General features: G+C 46.6%; 1 non-coding gene across 1 annotated transcript; it reads right to left on the reverse strand.

Moving 5' to 3' along the window:
* Positions 1–5,387: 5,387 nt before the first annotated feature.
* TRNAS-CGA (transfer RNA serine (anticodon CGA)) lies at positions 5,388–5,461 on the reverse strand. Its single transcript has one exon. It is a non-coding gene; the product is annotated as a tRNA-Ser (tRNA).
* Positions 5,462–7,154: the final 1,693 nt, after the last annotated feature.

Here is a 7,154-nt window from a genome sequence, read left to right on the forward strand (position 1 = left end):
TTTCGTGGGTATTTATGTTTTGCGTGTAAGCGAACCTTGAGAGTGTTCACCAGCGCACCCTCGTCCATAGCGGTGGACGTAGCACGTCCTGTAATACCGCACGTGTGACGTAGAACGTTATCTAACGGCAAGGGCGGGAACTGTGTGAGAGCCCTCTTATGCTACCTATGGCATCAAGACTGCCAGAACCGACACCCCCGTTAAGCTATTAGCAGACATGGCAAATGAAATGAGGGGATCGTTTGACAAACATATGAGGAAGCCAACAGTCACCGAAACCAAGGCGCATAGGGGAACGTTTTCTATTTTTTTTTAGTTTCTAGTGCCAATCGATTGGTTTAAAGAAAATTACTGATAAACCAGCAGCAAAAACAACCATGCCGCCGGTGGGATCCGAACCCACGACCTCCGAATATCGCGTCCGGTGCTCTTACCAACTGAGCTACAGCGACGGCTGTCCAATCTGCTGCGTTCGTGGGTATTTGTTTTGCGTGTAAGCGAACCTTGAGAGGGTTCACCAGCGCCACCCTCGTCCATAGCGGTAGACGTAGCACGTCCTGTAATACCGTAAGTGTGACGTAGAGCGTCATCTAACGGCGAGGGCGGCAACTGCGAGAGCCCTCTTATGCTACCTATGGCATCAAGACTGCCAGAACCGAGACCCCCGTTATGCTATTAGCAGACAAGGCAAATTAAATGGGCGGTCGTTTGACAAACATATTAAGGAAGACAACAGTCACCGAAACCAAGGTGCAAAGGGTAAAGTTTTCTATTTTTTTTATTAATTTCTAGTGCCAATCGGTTGGTTTCAAGAAAATTACTTATAAACCAGCAGAAAAAACAAAAATACGGCCGGTGGGATCCGAACCCACGACCTCTGAATATCGCGTCCGGTGCTCTTACCAACTGAGCTACGGCGACGGCTGTCCAATCTGCTGCTTTCTTGGGTATTTAAGTTTTGCGTGTAAGCGAACATTGAGAGTTTACACCAGCGCCACTCTCATCCATAGCCTTGGACGTAGCACGTCCTGTAATACCGAAAGTGTGACGTAGAACGTCGTCTCACGGTGAGGGCGGAAACTGTGCGAGATTCCTCTTATGCTACCTATGGTACCAAGACTGCCAGAACCGAGACCCCCATTAAGCTATTAGCAGACAAGGCAAATGAAATGAGGGGCTCGTTTGACAAACATATTAAGGAAGCCAACAGTCACCGAAGCCAAGGTGCATAGGGGAACTTTTTCTATTTTTTAAATTTCTAGTGCCAATCGATAGGTTTAAAGAAAATTACTGATAAACCAGCAGCAAAAACAACCATGCCGCCGGTGGGATCCGAACCCACGACTTCCGAATATCGCGTCCGGTGCTCTTAACAAATGAGCTACGGCGACGGCTGTCCAATCTGCTGCTTTCGTGGGTATTTATGTTTTGCTTGTAAGCAAACCTTGAGAGTGTTCACCAGGGCCAACCTCGTCCATAGCGGTGGACGTAGCGCGTCCTGTAATACCGCAAGTGTGACGTAGAGCGTCATCTAACGGCGGGGGCGGAAACTGTGCGAGAGCCCTCTTATGCTACCTATGGCATCAAGACTGCTAGAGCCGAGACCCCCGTTAAGGTATTAGCAGACACGGCAAATGAAATGAGGGGCTCGTTTGACAAACATATTAAGGAAGCTAACAGTCACCGAAAACAAGTTGCATAGGGGAACGTTTTCTATTTTTTTAAAATTTCCAATGCCAATCGATTGCTTTAAAGAAAATTACTTATAAACCAGCATAAAAACAAAAATACCGCCGGTGGGATCCGAACCAACGACCTCCGAATATCGCGTCCGGTGCTCTTACCAACTGAGCTACGGCGACGGCGGTCCAATCTGCTGCTTTCGTGGGTATTTATGTTTGCGTGTAAGCGCCCCTTGAGAGTGTTCACCAGCGCCACCCTCATCCATAGCGGTGGACGTAGCACGTCCTGTAATACCGCAAGTGGGACGTAAACGTCATCTTACGGCGAGGGCGGAAACTGTGCGAGAGCCCTGTTATGCTACCTATGGCATCAAGACTGCCAGAACCGAGACCCCCATTAAGCTATTAGCAGACAAGGCAAATGAAATGCGGGGCTCGTTTGACAACCTTTAAGGAAGGCAAGAGTCAACGAAACCAAGGTGCATAGGGGAGCGTTTTCTATTTTTTAAAATTTCTTATGCCAATCGATTGGTTTAAAGAAGATTACTTATAAACGAGCAGAAAAACAACCATGCCGCCGGTTAGATCCAAACCCACGACCTCCGAATATCGCGTCCGGTGCTCTTACCAACAGAGCTACGGCGACGGCTGTCCAATCTGCTGCTTTCGTGGGTATTCATGATTTGCCTGTAGCGAACCTTGAGAGTGTTCACCAGAGCCACCCTCGTCAATAGAGGTGGACGTAGCACGTACTGTAATACCGCAAGTGTGACGTATATCGTCATCTAACGGTGGGGGCGGAAACTGTGCGAGAGCCCTCTTAAGCTACCTATGGCATCAAGACTGCCAGAACCGAGACCGCCGTTAAGCTATTAGCAGACACGGCAAATGAAATGAGGGGCTCGTTCGACAAACATATTAAGGAATCCAACAGTCACCGAAACCAAGTTGCAAAGGGGAATGTTTTCTATTTTTTTATAAAATTTCCAATGCCAATCGATTGGTTTAAAGAAAATTAATTATAAACCAACAGAAAAAACAAAAATACCGCCGGTGGGATGAGAACACACGACCTCCGAATATCGCGTCCGGGGCTCTTACCAACTGAGCTATGGCGACGGGTTTCCAATCTGCTGCTTTCGTGGGTATTTATGTTTTGCGCTTAAGCGAACCTTGAGAGTGTTCTCCAGCGCCACTCTCATCCATAGCGGTGGACGTAGCACGTCCTGTAATACCGTCTTAGTGAAAAAACAGCGCACAAGCAAACACAGACAGAAAGATGGGGACAAGCGCGGAACTAGCAACTGAGGTTTTATTGAGAAGCATGGCGAAATATATACAGCACAGCATACAGCAATCAAAAAGCATATAAACAGCACATAAAAGGCGGATAAGAAGCCAGCATCCAAACTCATCGCTTAACGTCGCTAACTATCTCAATTCTGTAGAAGGAAAATCAGTGACGCCCTTTTCTATTGACATCAAGGATTTTTTTTATTCACTCCCGCATGATAGAATAATGTCGTGTTAGAAACGTGTATTGATAAGGCAGGAGCTGTTGCATTCCAGAATGAGTCGGGTATAGATGTAGGGGGCTTTTTGGAACTGTTGCATCTTTATCTGACATCTACATATGTAGACTGGGGAAAAACACGTATCTACAAAAGCGTGTGTATAGGCTCATGCATAGCGCCCTTGTTGAGCGATTTATTTCTGGCTGAGTGTGACAATGTGTTGTTAACACGTCTGGACGGCTGCCAAGTTTTAAACGTGGCACGATATGTTGACGACTTTCTGATTATAATAGAAAGGACAGACCGACCTCTTGACGAAACATTCGGGAGCATTCTAAGAATATTCGAGGAGTGTTTAAACCCCCTAACATTGACCAATGAACTGCCTCTGGATGAAAGCATCCGTTTCTTGGACTTAAGCCTCCGGTTTACGAACAACCATGCCTGTTGGATTTATGATCCTAGGGGAAAAAAGCCGATACTTCCGTACGATTCGGCACACTCGAAATTGGTGAAAAGGGGTATTGCTAAGCTTTGCTTTCGTAATGCATTAAACAGGTCGTGTTTTCACACAGTTGAGGAAAGCCTAATGAAACAAACTGCCCGTCTAGGTGCGGCTGGCTACCCCAGTGAATTGCTAGTGGCAGTGGCGGAAGGTGTTCTAAAAGAGAAAAAAGCGGAAAGGCAGACGGGATGCAATCAACAAAAGGGACAAAGAGATGATAAACAAAAAGTTGTGGTCATCCCTTATATGCATAAGATCTCGCACAACCTTAAGAAAATAGCCAAGAAGGCCGATGTTAAGGTTGTGTTTTCTGCCCCAGAAAAACTAATAAAACTGTGTAAAGCGACAAATCCAATGAAAAAGCCTCGTCCTGGATGCAAAATCAACCACCAGAATCCTTTTGTTGCATGTGATCAGGGTGTTGTTTATAAAATTAAGTTACCGTGTGAAAGCAGATACATCGGCCAGACCGGTCGGTGTCTTAACGAAAGATTACTGGAGCATAACAACAATGTAAGATCCATTGCTTCATCAGGTTTTCTGGCTAAGCACTGTCACCGTTGCAATCATAAACCGGCCTGCATACCCGACCTTCACGGCTGCAAAATCCTGGCACGAAACAAGTGCACAATAACAAGGGAAATTATCGAGGCTAGGGCGATAGCAAAAGCGGAGGACTCATGTGTCAGCACCCCGTCTATGCTTCTTTCAACAAAAGAGATGGAATTCTTGGATATGCGACGTTAAGCGATGAGTTTGGATGCTGGCTTCTTATCCGCCTTTTATGTGCTGTTTATATGCTTTTTGAATGCTGTATGCTGTGCTGTATATATTTCGCCATGCTTCCAATAAAACCTCAGTTGCTAGTTCAGCGCTTGTCCCCTTCTTTCTGTCTGTGTTTGCTTGTGCGCTGTTTTTTCACTAAGATGCAAAACCAACTAGCCCATTCAGCTGCTTTACTGTAATACCGCAAGTGTGACGAAGAACGTCATCTTACGGCGAGGGCGGAAACTGTGCGAGAGCCCTCTTATGCTACCTATGGTATCAAGACTGCCAGAACCGAGACCCCCGTTAAGCAATTAGCAGACAAGGCAAATGCAATGAGGGGCTCGTTTGACAAACATATTAAGGAAGCCAACAGTCACCGAAACAAAGGTGCATAGAACTTTTTCTATTTTTTAAAATTTGTAATGCCAATCAATTGGTTTAATGAAAATTACTTATAAACCAGCACACAAAAACAACCATGCCGCCGGTGGGATCCGAACCCACGACCTCCGAATATCGCGTCCGGTGCTCTTACCAACTGAGCTACGGAACCGGCTGTCCAATCTGCTGCTTTCGTGGGTATTTATGTTTTGCGTGTAAGAGAACCTTGAGAGTGTTCACCAGCGCACCCTCGTCCATAGCGGTGGACGTAGCACGTCCTGTAATACCGCAAGTGTGACGTAGAACGTTATCTAACGGCGAGGGCGGAAACTGTGTGAGAGCCCTCTTATGCTACCTATGGCATCAAGACTGCAGAACCGAGAACCCCGTTAAGCTATTAGCAGACAAGGCAAATGAAATGAGGCGCTCGTTTGAAAAAATTATTAAGGAAGCCAACAGTCACCGAAACCAAGGTGCATAGGGGAGCGTTTTCTATTTTTTAAATTGCTAATGCCAATCAATTGGTTTAAACAAAAATACCGCCGGTGGGATTCGAACCCACAACCTCCGAATATCGCGTCCGGTGCTCTTACCAACTGAGCTACGGCGACAGGTGTCCAATCTGCTGCTTTCGTGTGTATTTATGTTTTGCGTGTAAGAGAACCTTGAGAGTGTTCACCAGCGCACCCTCGTCCATAGCGGTGGACGTAGCCCGTCCTGTAATACCGCAAATGTGACGTAAAACGTTATCTAACGGCGAGGGCGGAAACTGTGTGAGAGCCCTCTTATGCTACCTATGGCTTAAAGACTGCCAGAACCGAGACACCCGTTAAGCTATTAGCAGACAAGGCAAATGAAATGAGGGGCTCGTTTGACAAACATATTAAGGAAGCCAACAGTCACCGAAACCAAGGTGCATAGGGGAACGTTTTCTTTTTTTTAAAATTTCAATTGCCAATCGATTGGTTTAAAGAAAATTTCTTATAAACCAGCAGAAAAAACAACCATGCCGTGGTGGCATCCGAACCCACGACCTCTGAATATCGCGTCCGGTGCTCTTACCAACGGAGCTATGGCGACGGCTGTCCAATCTGCTGCTTTCGTAGGTATTTATGCTTTGCGTGTATGCGAACCTTGAGAGTGTTCACCGGCGCCACCCTCGTCCATAGCGGTGGACGTAGCACGTCCTGTAATACCGCAAGTGTGACGTAGAACGTCATCTAATGGCGAGGGCGGAAACTCTGCTGGAGCCCTAATATGCTACCTAAGGCGTCAAGACTGCCAGAACCGAGATCCCCGTTAAGCTATTAGCAGACAAGGGAAATGAAATGAGAGGCTCGTTAGACAAACATAATAAGGAAGCCAACAGTCACCGTAACCAAGGTGCATAGGGGAACGTTTTCTATTTTTTTAAATTTCCAATGCAAATCCAAAGGTTTAAAGAAAATTACTTATTGACCAGCAGAAAAACAACCATGCCGCCGGTGGGATCCTAACCCACGACCTCAGAATATCGCGTCCGGTGCTCTTACAAACTGAGCTAAGGGAACGGCTGTCCAATCTGCTGCTTTCGTGGGTATTTTTGTTTTTTGCGTGTAAACGAACCTTGAGAGTGTTCACCAGCGCCACTCTCGTCCATAGCGGTGGACGTAGCACGTCCTGTAATACCGTGAGTGTGACGTAGAACGTCATCTAACGGCGAGGGCGGAAACTGCGAGAGCCCTCCTATGCTACCTATGGCATCAAGGCTGCCAGAACCGAGACCCCCGTTATGCTATTAGCAGACAAGGCAAATGAAATGAGGGGCTCGTTTGACAAACATATAAAGGAAGCCAACAGTCACCGAAACCAAGGTGCATAGGGTAACGTTTCCTATTTTTTAAAATTTGTAATGCCAATCAATAGGTTCAAAGAAAATTACTTACATACCAGCACAAAAAACAACCATGCCGCCGGTGGGATCCGAACCCACGAACTCCGAATATCGCGTCCGGTGCTCTTACCAACTGAGCTACGGAACCGGATGTCCAATCTGCTGCTTTCGTGGGTATTTATGTTTTGCGTGGAAGAGAACCTTGACAGTGTTCACCAGCGCACCATCGTCCATAGCGGTAACGTAGCACGTCCTGTAATACCGCAAGTGTGACGTAGAACGTTATCTAAGGGCGAGGGCGGAAACTGTGTGAGAGCCCTCTTATGCTACCTATGGCATCAAGACTGCCAGAACCGAGACCCCCGTTAAGCTATTAGCAGACAAGGCAAATGAAATGAAGGGCTCGTTTACAAACATATTAAGGAAGCCAA

This window comes from Amblyomma americanum, chromosome 2 (assembly GCF_052857255.1).
Source record: "Amblyomma americanum isolate KBUSLIRL-KWMA chromosome 2, ASM5285725v1, whole genome shotgun sequence".
Lineage (NCBI taxonomy): Eukaryota > Metazoa > Arthropoda > Arachnida > Ixodida > Ixodidae > Amblyomma > Amblyomma americanum.